This window comes from Heterodontus francisci, chromosome 2 (assembly GCF_036365525.1).
Source record: "Heterodontus francisci isolate sHetFra1 chromosome 2, sHetFra1.hap1, whole genome shotgun sequence".
NCBI classification, from domain to species: domain Eukaryota; kingdom Metazoa; phylum Chordata; class Chondrichthyes; order Heterodontiformes; family Heterodontidae; genus Heterodontus; species Heterodontus francisci.
This window is the reverse complement of record NC_090372.1, coordinates 124,476,160-124,489,823: the sequence shown is the minus strand read 5'-3', so window position 1 is coordinate 124,489,823 and position 13,664 is coordinate 124,476,160. Positions and strand designations below refer to the sequence as shown.

The 13,664-nt window shown below is 40.5% G+C and overlaps 1 protein-coding gene across 2 annotated transcripts in view; it reads left to right on the top strand.

Moving 5' to 3' along the window:
* Positions 1-13,664, top strand: part of sema5a (sema domain, seven thrombospondin repeats (type 1 and type 1-like), transmembrane domain (TM) and short cytoplasmic domain, (semaphorin) 5A) — a 333,948-nt gene that overhangs the window by 944 nt on the left and 319,340 nt on the right. The window lies entirely within an intron of this gene.

Sequence of the window (13,664 nt, the reverse complement as noted above, 5' to 3'; positions counted from 1 at the left end):
ATTAAATGCTCCTTCAGTGAGATTATTTTTTCCAGCTTGATAGTTAATGCCCATGCTTTCTGTAATTCTCTGATACAGAGTAGTGCACTTTTAAAGTAATAAGCATTTATTTTAATAGTTTATTAACTACAGCTATACAATAGATAATGTTCTGCTGGGATCATATTATTTATTGGATGTACAGTAATCGACATCAGATTCGCGTGTTCGGAACCAAGAATTGAAATTGGACATGTTCGCCATTTGGGGGCGCTGTTGAATACGATGAGAAAGAGCCGCTCGAACAAAAGCCAAAATCTATATAAGACATTGACACTTACACCAAATCTATCTCGACACTATATTTAACATACGTTGATCAGTAATTTAAACTGCTTTGCCTGAAGTGTGTGTAGGACACATTTTGTGCAGCTTTTGTTTATGTTTAATGAGGTGCAAGTATTCGGTTTAGCTGTTAAAAGTGACACATTGTATATTCAGTAGCATATATATGATTAATTATTTATGTTGGTGGGTAATAATGCTTTGATTTGTATTTTAGCCAAGAATGTAATCTGCTACTTCGTTGGAGCATTTCAACTTCATTTTAAAGAATTGAAATAAAAAAGAGGTTATCAAGCTAAGGAATAAGAAAATATATATATTTAGAATCCAGTTTGCTGTAGTTTATAGGGAGGGATGACAGTTGGTTTTTAATCTTTACCAGTGCATTTCCTGTTTCATCTTGTAAGTCGATCTTGTATAATTATATCTTCATATTCTGTTATTTTTGAAAAGTTTATTCTTTATTATCCCCATCAAACAGCTCAGAAATTCAACCAGAAATTATTCGAGCTGCAGCATGCAATACTTGTTTATGTAATAGCAATAATTTCTGAAGTTGTATTCCATAGTATCAGTAGAAGAGGGTGTGACAGTTAATGTTTGATAAAAATATGTAGAATTCTTAAGATAGATTTGTCAGACACAATAATTATCTGTAGTTTGATATGAATAATAGATTGGAACTTACAATAAACAGTCTTGCATTTGGAAGTCAACTTTCAACAACTCTTTTCTTTGGAAAATTCCAATTTGCTGAGGTTTTCTATATGACTACTCAACAACATTTTTATTCTGGAAGCAATCACCTTATCAGTACAGTGCTGGAAGAAGCCAATTGTTCAAAATGTTCTGGCAGCATTGTTGTATGGCTGAACGCTCTGTAGCATTAAGATTCAATTTTGTGCTGAAACAGGTTGCAATTTGGATCAGTTAGTACACTGTGATGTCCTGATTTAATTTTTTCCATACATCTGTCTCAGCACAATAGAGTAAATGTCACAGCTACACCTTTTGAAATGTTTACTATCAGTTATTTGAAGATTGGTGGATAACAACTTCATCAAGTAGACAGTTTACTTCTTTGTAGATCGAATTAGAATTGAATCTCTCGCTAAATATGAGAGTAACCAAATGCCTTCCAAGTACAAGTCTAGCTCTTTGATTTTCTACAGCCACGGGGTACTTTATTTTGCTGATAAAATCTGCCGTAAGTCTATTATTTTTAGATTGTTTCCTTAATATTTGATAAACTTGAACAGTGAGTGATCAAAGCAAGTATAAATAATTTTGCTGTCTTGATTAGCATGTTTTGATTACCCAATTTGGTGAATGTTGATAGTAATACATTGACATTTACAATATTTTAAATAATTAATTTGGCAAGTTGTTTAAATGTGCATTCATTACGTTTGCATTGTTATCCATCACTGTCAAATAACTAAGACAAGAAACCCTGTGCCCATGTATAGATATTTCTTGCTTCATACTGTTCATAATTTCATTTTTCTTTAAACAAATTTGTTCAATAGTTTTATAAGATGTGGATAGTGTGTACTATCGATGAAGTAGGAATGTTAGAAATTAATGTAAAAGCAAAATATTGCTCTTGCTGAAAATCTGAAATGAAAGCAGAAAATGATAGAAATACTCAGTAGGTCTGGCAGCATCCGTGGAGAGAGAAGCAGAGTTAATGGGCTGAATTTTATAAGCACGACGTGCTCTGAAGTCGGCGGCCGACCGACACGGAAGTGCCACCACCGAGTCCCCGTGATATTACACGCGGGGGCTCATTTAAATGGAGGGGTGGAGTGGCCGCCCCCGATGATGTAGAGGAGGCGGCTGCCGCCTCCACGGCAATGGCAAAGGGCACCACTGCACAGGCACTGGCGCCATTTGTAAAGGGCTTCCAGCCCTTCAGGAGAAATTTACATTTTTTAAAGGTGCCGGTTCAATGAAAATTTGAATTAAGATTTGTCCACACCTGCAATCCCCGCTCCAACTCCCTCAATGTTCGCCCCAAAAAATTAGTTATCAGTAATGACCTTTCCCCCCAAAATTTTATTCCCTTTGACCCTAAACCCCTTCCCACCATCCACACATCCAGTGAAAAAGGTTTTCCACGCTTCCCGCACCCCCCCACCCCCGATAATTTTATTCCTCCCTCCTCCCACCAGTGTGTCGCCTTGGAACTCTGTATGGAGTTCCGAAGGCACACGAGTTGTGGCAGATGACTGTAAAATCGGTGTCGGATGGCCGGCGGCAGCAGGTAGGTTAATCTGCATTTTAATTACATTTAATTACATATTTTAATGAAGGCCCCGCCGCTTGGCGGCAGGTGGGTTCGCACCGAGACCTTGCCACACCACTCATATCCGGCGGGGCCTTCTTGGCATCGTGGGTCATGGCGGGTGGCTCCCACTGGCATTTTACAGGCCTCCCAGCCATGACCCATGGCGTCAATGGGCTGGTAAAATCCAGCCCAATGTTTCAGGTCGATGACCTTATGTCATTCAGGTCATTAGACCTGAAAAGTTAAATGTTCTTCTCTCTCCACAGATGCTGCCTGACCTGCTGAGTATATCCAGAAATTTTCATGTGTGTCTGTTGAGAATTTCTTGCACTTTACAAAATTAAATAACCTGATGGCATATATTGTATTAAGAAGTTCATATTTGACATAAATATTAACTGCATCAAACAATCTTTCTAATAATGGTTGGAATAAGCATTGTTTTGTGAATTCTTTTATTAGGAAGCCATTGCAACTGGTTAAAAGTATATTTTCTCATATTTTTTAATATGCCAGTTGAATAGTTGACTCTTTAAAAAATATAACTGTAAATGACAAATGTGTTTCAATAAACAGCACGACAGAGTTATCTCCTAAAGCAGAGCTGAATATAATTGATGTAGCCTAACAATTTGGTGCATGACAGAGTAACATTGCAAAGATGCAGTTGCTATACCTGACTTGGTGTTGGGCTTTATAATCTACCGCAACCACTTGAAACTGGGTAATAAACTATTTTTATGTGTCCAAGATCCATATGTAATATTATGGATTATGAAAAGGAACAAACAATATTTTGAGAAATATGAAATAGAGATTTCTTTGTAGTGTTTATTGTTCATTATGTTGCACATTTCATGGATAAAACACAACAAAAATCATGGAATCTTAGCTCTGTCCCCCATCCCCCACTATAGAGCTTTGTAATATTTTCAGTAGTCTGCCATAATATATTTCATAAAATAATACAACATATTGACTTCTGGTTTTGACAAACTGAGTTAATTGGCTGGGACCATTGAATTCTCTTATCAGCAAGTTGTTCTTTATTACCAGTCTTTTGCTATGGCTTAAATGTCAAATAATGCAGAGCATATAGATTTATTTAGTTTAAAAGATGACTGATAGCTTTATACCTTTTGAAATATGCTTCAAGATTTTAGTGGATTTTCAATGAGGGGAAATGGAAAAGGTAAACTGAATTCACTAAAGATATGAGTCACATCAGTCAGCTCATTCATCACTATCTTTCTCCTTTGTGATTCACAGCATGAGTCAATTGATATTTTCACAGATCAAGGCACAAATACATGCATGGAGCCATGATTTTAAAAATCCTTGAGAGTTTTGTCACACGTTTGTGTAAAGTTGTTTTGTGATGTAACAAAATTGTTGCTTTGCAATATCTGTATTTTGGAATAGTTTCTAAGAAAATGAGACTTTTGTAATCTGAAACAATGCTAAGATCACTAACATAGCCATTGTTCCAAAGTATAACATTTTTTTCACTCCCTCTATGGGAAGCAATGTATTTAAATTGCTGTGAGTTTTCAGTTCTGTAATCTTTGGGGAGAGAGTAGACTTGGATCATCAGAAGAAAGTTCTATATTGGCGAGAGATACTTGTGTCTCCCATATTTCAGGTTATACTACATCAAATTTCAAACCAGCTCTGGCTTTACTCTTTGTCATATATTGCTTCACCCTACGTATTATCTACAGAAGAAATCATACTACAACTTGTCCATCCTTTACAGAGAGCAAAGAGCTTGTCTCACCCCTATTCCTCATATTAGCTCTACAGTATTTAATCAGGTTAATGCTAGGTTCACCATCCTTGGCCCCATATAGATATCAATACATTTGTTACAAGAGATCATTTTCCAATCAGTTAGCATCAAGGGCAATCACAATATATCTCAGACCTTTACAGTGCAGGCATTATATGATGGAGGATGACTTCTGCAATTCTGGAAGTCGAAATTCTTATTTGAGTCACCACAATGTAATCTTATATCTTAGTACTTTGCCTCAGTATTTACAGTTGAAAAGGAGGATAACTTGCCGGAAGTCCTGAAAAAATTAATAGCCGATAGGGGACAGGGACTTAATACAATTAACGTAAGTAAAACATCAGTAACAAGGAAATTAATGGAACTAAAGAGTGAGAAATCCCCAGGACCTGATGGTTTCTACCCGAGGGTGTTAAAGGAAGTAGGGGAACACATTGTAGATGCCCTAACTATAGTCTTTCAGAGTTCCTTAGATTCAGGAGTGGTCCCTCTGGATTGGCAAGTTGCACATATCATTCCACTTTTTAAGAAGGGTGAAAGGGGGAACCAAGAAAGTTACAGACCAGTTAGCCTGACATCTGTGGTGGGCAAGTTGCTGGAGTCCATTATCAAGGATAGGGTGACTGAACACCTAGAAAAATTTCAGTTAATCAGGGACAGCCAGCATGGATTCATGACGGGAAGGTCATGCCTGACAAATCTCATTGAATTTTTTGAAGAGGTGACTAAGGTTGTGGACAGGGGAATGTCTATGGATGTTATTTATATGGACTTCCTGAAGGCATTTGATAAAGTCCCACATAAGAGACTGTTAACTAAAGTAGAAGCCCATGGAGTTGAGGACAAATTATTGACATGGTTAGGAAGTTGGTTGAGTGGTAGGCGACAGAGCGTGGGGATAATGGGTAAGTACTCTTATTGGCAGGATGTGACTAGTGGTGTCCCACAGGGGCCTGTGTTGGGGCCTCAATTATTCACATTATTCATTAACGACTTGGATGATGGCATAGTAAGTCATATATCCGAATTTGCTGATGATACAAAGTTAGGCGGCATTGTAGACAGTCTAGATGAGAGCATAAAATTGCAAAGGGATATTGACAGACTAGATGAGTGGGCAAAACTGTGGCAGATGGATTTCAATGCGGGCAAGTGTGAAACTATCCATTTTGGACCAAAAAAGGATAGAGCAGGGTACTTTCTAAATGGGAAGAGGTTAAGTACAGTGGATGTCCAAAGAGACTTGGGGTTCAGGTGCAGAGATCTTTACAATGCCACAAGCAAGTGCAGAAAATAATCAAAAAGGCTAATGGAATGCTTGCCTTTATATCTAGAGGACTGGCGTATAAAGACACAGAGGTTATGCTGCAGCTGTACAAAACCCTGGTTAGACCCCACTTGGAGTACTGTGAGCAGTTCTGGGCACCACACCTTAGGAAGGATATATTGGCCTTGGAGGGAGTGCAACGTAGGTTTACAAGAATGATACCTGGACTACAGGGGTTAAGTTACGAGGAGAGATTACACAAATTAGGCCTGTTTTCGCTCGAATTTAGAAGGTTAAGGGGTGATCTGATCGAAGTCTTCAAGATATTAACAGGAAAAGACAGGCTAGATAAAGATAAACTATTTCCACTGGTTGGAGATTCTAAAACTAGGGGGCATAGTCTAAAAATTAGGACTAGACCATTCAGGAGAGATGTTAGGAAGCACTTCTTCACGCAAAGGGTGGTAGAGGTTTGGAACTCTCTCCCACCAACAGCAGTTGAAGCTAGAACAGTTGTTAATTTTAAATCTGAGATAAATAGATTTTTGTTAAGCAAAGATAGTAAGGGATATGGGCCAAAGGCAGGTATATGGAGTAGGCTGCGGATCAGCCATGATGTCATTGAATGGCGGAACAGGCTCGAGGGGCTAAATGGCCTACTCCTGTTCCTATCTTCCTGACTTCCTATGTTCCTATCCCATAGAATTTCTCACTAGAACAAGTTGTTGCAGGTGAAATTGGACAAGGCCTGTGTGTTTTGTACCATTACAATTTATTGCTGATGAAAATCTTGTTGTTTTTCCCAATTATCTGAGCAATTAAATGTATGTCTAATGGAACAAAGTCTTCTTCTTTGGCCTCCAGACAATGGTGGTCAGTGGTTTGTGAAGCAGCGCCTGGAGTGGCTATAAAGGCCAATTCTAGAATGGAACAAAGTATATATTACCAATCATTACTTGTCTGAGACTTGCCTTGTTTCACTTTACATTATGTTCAGTGCCAAAAAATGCACAGTTTTGGAATATTTATGAATATTGAGGTGGAGTACACTTTATTACTGATCATAAGATAAAATTAAGTGTACAGAACATTTAAAAATTCTTTTTATGCTGTGACAGATACATAAGGCTGGATTTTGCAGTCAGCAGAGAAGCAATAGTGCTCGCTGCTGACCTCAAAGAAATCTGCCTACAAAGATCTACTTGATCACTGTGGTGTGGATTACTCCTTTCCCAACAGCAGTTGACATCTGATGCTAGGACAAGGCTGTTGTGTTATTGGGTCCTCAACACAAATGTATCAAACACTATGGGCTGGATTTTATTAGTGCGCCGTGCTAGTGGGCCCTTCTTAGCCTGGAACAGACAGACGCAGCTGCCTCTTGGCCTTCCCTCAATTGTAGGTGCCTCATCACACCAAAAGGGTATGTAGTATAAAGATGTAAAGGGTTAATGCTGAAGACAGTGAGAGCAACCCCTCCCACAACAGTCACTTGAGGTTAGGCTTGGGAGAAGAATAGGTAGCAGCACAAAGGCTTGATGAGAGTGTATATAGTATTATGAAAATAATTAAGAGTTCTCAGTTGACCTTGTCCTGAGTCTGGGACTTCCTCCAGAATGCCACAGCTACGGTACAAAATTCAACAACAACACACAATATGGTGGCACTGGTTAAAACGACCAGGAAAATTTGAAGATCTCCTTACCTCGTGGAGTAGTGCCAGGAGAACAGCAAATCTAGTCGGGGGACTGCAACAAACTCAAGAGCTGCTCTGTAGCCATAGAAGACCCGAACAGTCGGTCAGACAGCCCTGCGGCCTCTCAGATTGCACCAGAGAAGTGTGGGGGTCTGCAACGGGACGTCCAGGTCCAGCGATCGGGTCTGACTTTCAGCGCTGGACGATGGTCCAGGATTGGGTGAGAGATTTTGAAAGGGGCCATCAACGGTTAACAGTGCACTGGGTCAAAAACACAGGCAGAGAAGTCGATCTCGGGCGAAAAGGCCACGCGAGAGTCGGGCGGAGTCAGCAGCCATTGCTCAGCCAGACGTGGAGAGAAAGTGTGGGAAAGGTCGGAAAGCATGGGAAATCCACAAAAATACCGCAAAAACCTCCATGCAAGATTGAAAGATTTAAAAACAAAGGGTAACACCCTAGAAAGCCTTGCAAAAGCAAGGATAGCAATAGATTTGAAATTTGGAATGCTTGAATGTTTCCACGATCAAGAAGGACCCAATCGGGTACAAAATTGGTCACTATGGAGGAAAAGATTCCTAAGATTTAGGATTGCTTCCCAACTCCGTTCCAAATCAGAAGTAGAACAAGTGAATACCCTTTTATATTCAATAGGAGCAATTGTGGATGATGTGATAGTGTGGCAAGGGATAAACGAGGCTTCTGATAAATTTGAAGATGTTCTTCAAGTTTTTGATAAATTTTTCAATCTTCGCAGCAATAAGATCCTTGAAAGAGCCAAATTTAACAAGTGGGTGCAGAAGATAGGCAAATCCATAGACTCTTCTATAAATGATCTGTACAGATTGGCAGAGGGATGCGAATACGGTGAATTAAAGCACAACTAATAAAATTGTCGGCATAACTGATGAATCCTTGTCAGATCTTTTGCAGTCGAAAGAGGACCTTAAACTCGAAAAAGCCATTCAGATTGTAAGACAGGCTGAAGCATTCAAACAAAATAGGGCCATTCTGTAGGCTGAAGACAAGCCGTGGATGAGAAGAAGTCCAATGACTACAGTTTATGAAGACAAAGTCAGAGAAGCATTTTGTGGAAAAGAAGACACACACAAGTGAGAAGGTGCATGACACTGGGAAACCCTAACAACATTGTGGAACCAGTAAGACCTACAGGCGGGAGCAGTGTCCAGCAAGTAAAGCCGAGTGTTACAATTGTAAAAAGACTGGACATTATGGGAAAATGTGCCACAGTAAAATTTCTTTGTGCAAGACTGCAAAGCAGAGGACCTTCACGCAAAGAGCAGTGAATCAAGTGCATTAATATCCAGAAGACAAATACCAGGAGATTTCCTAGGAGAAATTAAGGACCCAGACCAAGGATTCCGGACGGCGGACATCTACGTAAATGGACATCTTATGAATTTTAAACTGGACACAGGTGCTAGTATCACAGTTCTGTCAGACCAAGAGCCATGGTTGATGAGACATTGCCTACAACCAGTGGATACACAGTTGCATGGTCCAGGCGGGACACAACTAAAAGTAAAGTAAACTTCAAGTGACTCTCCAATATAGAGAGAGACAAATTATGGAAACTTTACATGTCTTGCATGATCAAAAATTTTCCTTACTGGGTAGAAAAGCATGCTTAGACCTGCATTTGATCAAGAAGATTGAAGAAGTCAAGCAAAAACAGGTGAACAGTCACTTTCAAGCAGAATACCCGAAGCTGGACCGGGACAGGACCGGGACGAATATCCTTGCAGGAAGGTTTGCTAGTGCTGTTGGGGATCGTTTAAACTAGATTATTAGGGGGATGGGAACCTGAGGGCAGTTTCAGATAGCACAAATTCAGAGCAGGGAACGGGAGGCAGAAAATTAGCGAGTGACTGAAAGACATAAGAAGCAAAGGTAAAAGGTGTACAGCACAGGAATAAGGCAGTGTTATTTAAATGCAAGGAATATAGCAAATAAAGCCGATGAGCTGAGGGCACACATGGCAGCATGATATCATTGCTATAACGGAAACTTGGTTTGAAGAGGAGCAAAAATGGCAGCTCAACATCCCTGGATAGAGTTTTCAGGCAGGATGGAGAGGGTGATAAAAAAGGAGGGGGTGTAGCATTATTGGTTAAAGGATCAATTACAGCTGTGAGGAGGGATGATAGGTTAAATGAATCATCAAATGAGGCCATATGAGTGGAGCTCAGAAATAAAAACGGGGCAGCCACAGTACTAGGAGTGTACTATAGACCCTCAGATAGTGAGAGGGAGATAGAAGAACAAGTATGTAGCCAAATTTCTGTGTGCAAAAACAATAGGGCAATAATAGTTGGGGTTTTCAACTACCCTAATATCAACTAGAATACAAACAGCGTGAAGAGCACAAAGGGCACAAAACTCTTGAACTGCATTCAAGAGAACTTTTTTAGCCAGCACATAAGCCCAACGAGAGGGGGCGCAATTCTAGTTTTAGTCTGAGGAAATGAAGTTGGGCAAGTGGATGAAGTCACAGTGGGTGACCATATTGGAGACAGTGACCATAATACAGTTAGATTTAGCATTATTATGGAAAAGGACAAAGATAGAACAGGAGTAAAAGTTCTAAATTGGGGGAAGGCAAATTTTACGAAGCTGAGAGGTGATCTGGTAAAAGTGGACTGGGTACAGTTGAAGGAAAATCAGTGGTAAGTCAGTGGGAGGCATTCAAAAGCGAGATTCTTTGGACACAGTGTAGACATGTCCCCACAAAGAAAAAGAGTGGTACTTCCAAATCTAGAGCCCCCTCCCTGGGTTATCTAGAAGCTTACAGGGTAAGATAAAGCAAAAAAAGAAAGCTTATGACAGTCACAAAAAACTTAATACTTTTGAAAGTCTACAGGGGTATAGAAAGTGCAGGGGTGAAATAAAAAAGAAAATTATGAAAGCAAAGAGAGGATATAAAAAAATATTGGCAGGTAAATCAAGAAAAACCCAAAGATGTTTCATCAGTACATTAAGAGCAAGAGGATAACTAAAGAAAGAGTACGGCCTATCAGAGATGTACAGGGTAACTTATGCGTGGTTGCAGAAGATGTGGGCTGTGTTCTTAATGAGTACTTTGTCTCTGTTTTCACAAAGGAGAGGGATCATGCAGACATTGTAGTTAAAGAGGAGGAGTGTGAAATATTAGATATGGTAAGTATAATGAGAGATGAAGTGCTAGAAGATCTGGCATTCTTGAAAGTGGATAAGTCACCAGGGCCGGATGGATTGTATCCCAGGCTGTTAAAGGAAGCCAGGGAGGAAATAGCCAATGCTCTGAGGATCATTTTCAAATCTTCACTAAATACAGGCGAGGTACCAGAGGATTTGAGGTCTGCGAATGTTGTACCATTGTTTAAAAAGGGTGCAAGGGATAGGCCAAATAATTATAGGCCGGTCAGTCTGATCTCAGTGGTGGGCAAATTATTAGAATCAATTCTGAGAGATAGGATAAACTGTCACTTAGAAAGGCACGGATTAATCAGGGATAGTCTGCATGGATTTGTTAAGGGAAGGTCGTGTCTTACTAACTGAATTGAATTTTTTGAGGAAGTAACAAGGAGGATTGATGAGGGTAGTGCAGTGGATGTTGTCTACATGGATTTTTGTAAGGCATTTGACAAGGTCCCACATGGCAGACTGGTCAGAAAAGTAAAAGCCCGTGGGATTGAGAGGAATGTGGCAAGTTGAATCCATTATTGGCTCAGTGACAGGAAACAAAGGGTAATGGTTGATGGATGTTTTTGCAAATGGAAAGCGGTTTCAAGTGGCGTTCCATAGGGCTCAGTGTTGGGTCCCTTGTTGTTTGTGGTATATATTAATGATTTGGACTTAAATGTGGGAGGCATGATTGGGAAATCTGCAGATGACACAAAAATTGGTCATGTAGTTGATAGTGAAGAGGATAGCTGTAGACTCCAGAATGGTATCAATGGTTTGGTTGAGTGGGCGGAAAAGTGGCAAATGGAATTCAATCCGGAAAAGTGTGGGGTAATGCATTTGGGGAGGGCAAACAAAGCGAGGGAATACACAATAAACAGGAAGATATTGAGAGGGGTAGAGGAAATGACAGACTTTGGAGTGCATGTCCATAGGTCCCTGAAGGTGGCAGGACAGGTAGATAGAGTGGTGAAGAAGGCATATGGAATGCTTTCCTTTATTGGCCGAGGTATAGAACACAAAAGCAGGGATGTAATGCTGGAACTGTATAAAACACTGGTTAGCCCACAGCTGTGTAGGGCTCTGGTCACCACATTACAGGAAGGACATAATTGCCCTGGAGAGAGTACAGAGGAGATTTACAAGAATGTTGCCAGGGCTGGAAAATTGCAGCTATGAGGAAAGATTGGACAGGCGAGGGATGTTTTCTTAGAACAGAGGAGGCTGAGGGGTGACTTAATTGAGGTGTACAAAATTATGAGGGGCCTAGATAGAGTAGACAGGAAGGACCTGTTTCCCCTAGTGGAGAGGTCAATTACTAGGGGGCACCGATTTAAGGTAATTGGTAGAAGCATTAGAGTGGACATGAGGAAAAACTTTTTCACCCAGAGGGTGGTGGGTGTCTGGAATTCGCTGGCAGAGACACGGTGGGCTGAATGGCCTCTTTCTGTGCCATAACTTTTCTATGGTTCTGTGGTTCTGTTTACAGGTCTCAGAAGACTCAAGACAGAGTATAGAATCCCACTTAAGGAAGGGGCCAGGCCAGTGTGTATCATTATACCCAGAAAGATACCTCATCTATTCTTAAACACACTTCAAGACCAATTGGAAGAGATGACAAGAGTGGGGGGTTATCGCTCCTGTAACACAACCAATGGAGTGGTGTTTGGCCATGGTTCCTGTCCCAAAACAAAATGGAACTCTGTGTATTCATGTAGATTTAACACAGCTCAACAAAGCAGTTGCACATATGATTCACCCAATGTCCACAGTTGATGATAGCTTAGTGAAACTCTCTCAGAACACCATGTTTACAAAACTCGATGTCAATAGTGGGTTTTGCAGGTACCCCTAGATGAGACTGCAAGATTACTAACCACATTAATAACACCTTTCGGGAGGTTTTGCTTCAATAGGTTACCATTTGCAATAACTTCTGCACCAGAGATCTTCCAAAGATCCATGTCTAACATCTTAGAAGGGTTCCAAGGAGTTATTTGTCACATGGATGACATCTTGATACATGGGCAGTCAGTAGAGGAACATGACCAAAGAGTTCGAGCGGTTCTACAGTGACTTCAAGAAGCAGGACTAACTCTGAACGAGAAGTGTGAATTTTCCAAAAACTCAATACATTTCTTGAACAACATAGTGAGCAGCGAAGGTACAATGGCAGATCCACAGAAGACACAGGCCATTACAGAATTTCCTACGCCTACAACCGTTCAGCAGCTTTATAGATTCCTGGGAATGGTAAACCAATTAGCAAAGTTTCTACTTAACTTAGCACAGATAACTGAACCACTGATACAACTTCTTAAAAAACAGCAAGCGTGCTGTTGGAATTCCCACAAGAACAAGCAATCCAGAGGATTAAAAAGATGCTTATACCATCAGACATCTTGGCACACTACAACCCTACACTACCTACAACGATAGCAAGAGATGCCTCCTCAACTGGGCTAGGGGCAGTTCTTTTTCAGGAGCAACCTGATGGTTCCCATAGAGAACCAAAGAGACATGGTATGCGGTCATAGAAAAGGAAGTGCTAGCTGTCATATGGGCATGTGGAACATTTTCTGACTACATAATTGGATTGAGTGTCGTCAATGAGACAGACCATAAACCTTTGGTATCTTTGTTAGACAAAAAGGAGATTCCGAAAATGCCTCCACGAATACAAAGATTTTGTTTAAGGTTGATGAGATATATATATGAGACAGTATACGTCCAAGGAAAGTTGCAAACGCCAGTCAATGTGCTATCTAGGGCGATGGTAGACTATCCAACATAGCAAGATGTGAATTTTGTATGCGAGGTAGAATCATATTCGCAACGAACAGCACAAAATTGGCTAGCAAGCACACAGAAGTTGCAAGAAATACGTCAAACCCAAAAAAGCGATGAAGAATGCATTTGCATAAGGCAGTATTGCACGCAAGGGTGGCCACAGGTGTCCAGGTGGGAGAACAATGAAAACATTCTATGCAGTATAGGAAATACTTTACCATTATCGGCGGCTTGTTAGTTTACAATGACAGACTAGTCATTCCTAGTTCACTGAGATCAGAGATCTTAGATCGTCTACACCTCGGCCATTGAAAATGACCAGGTG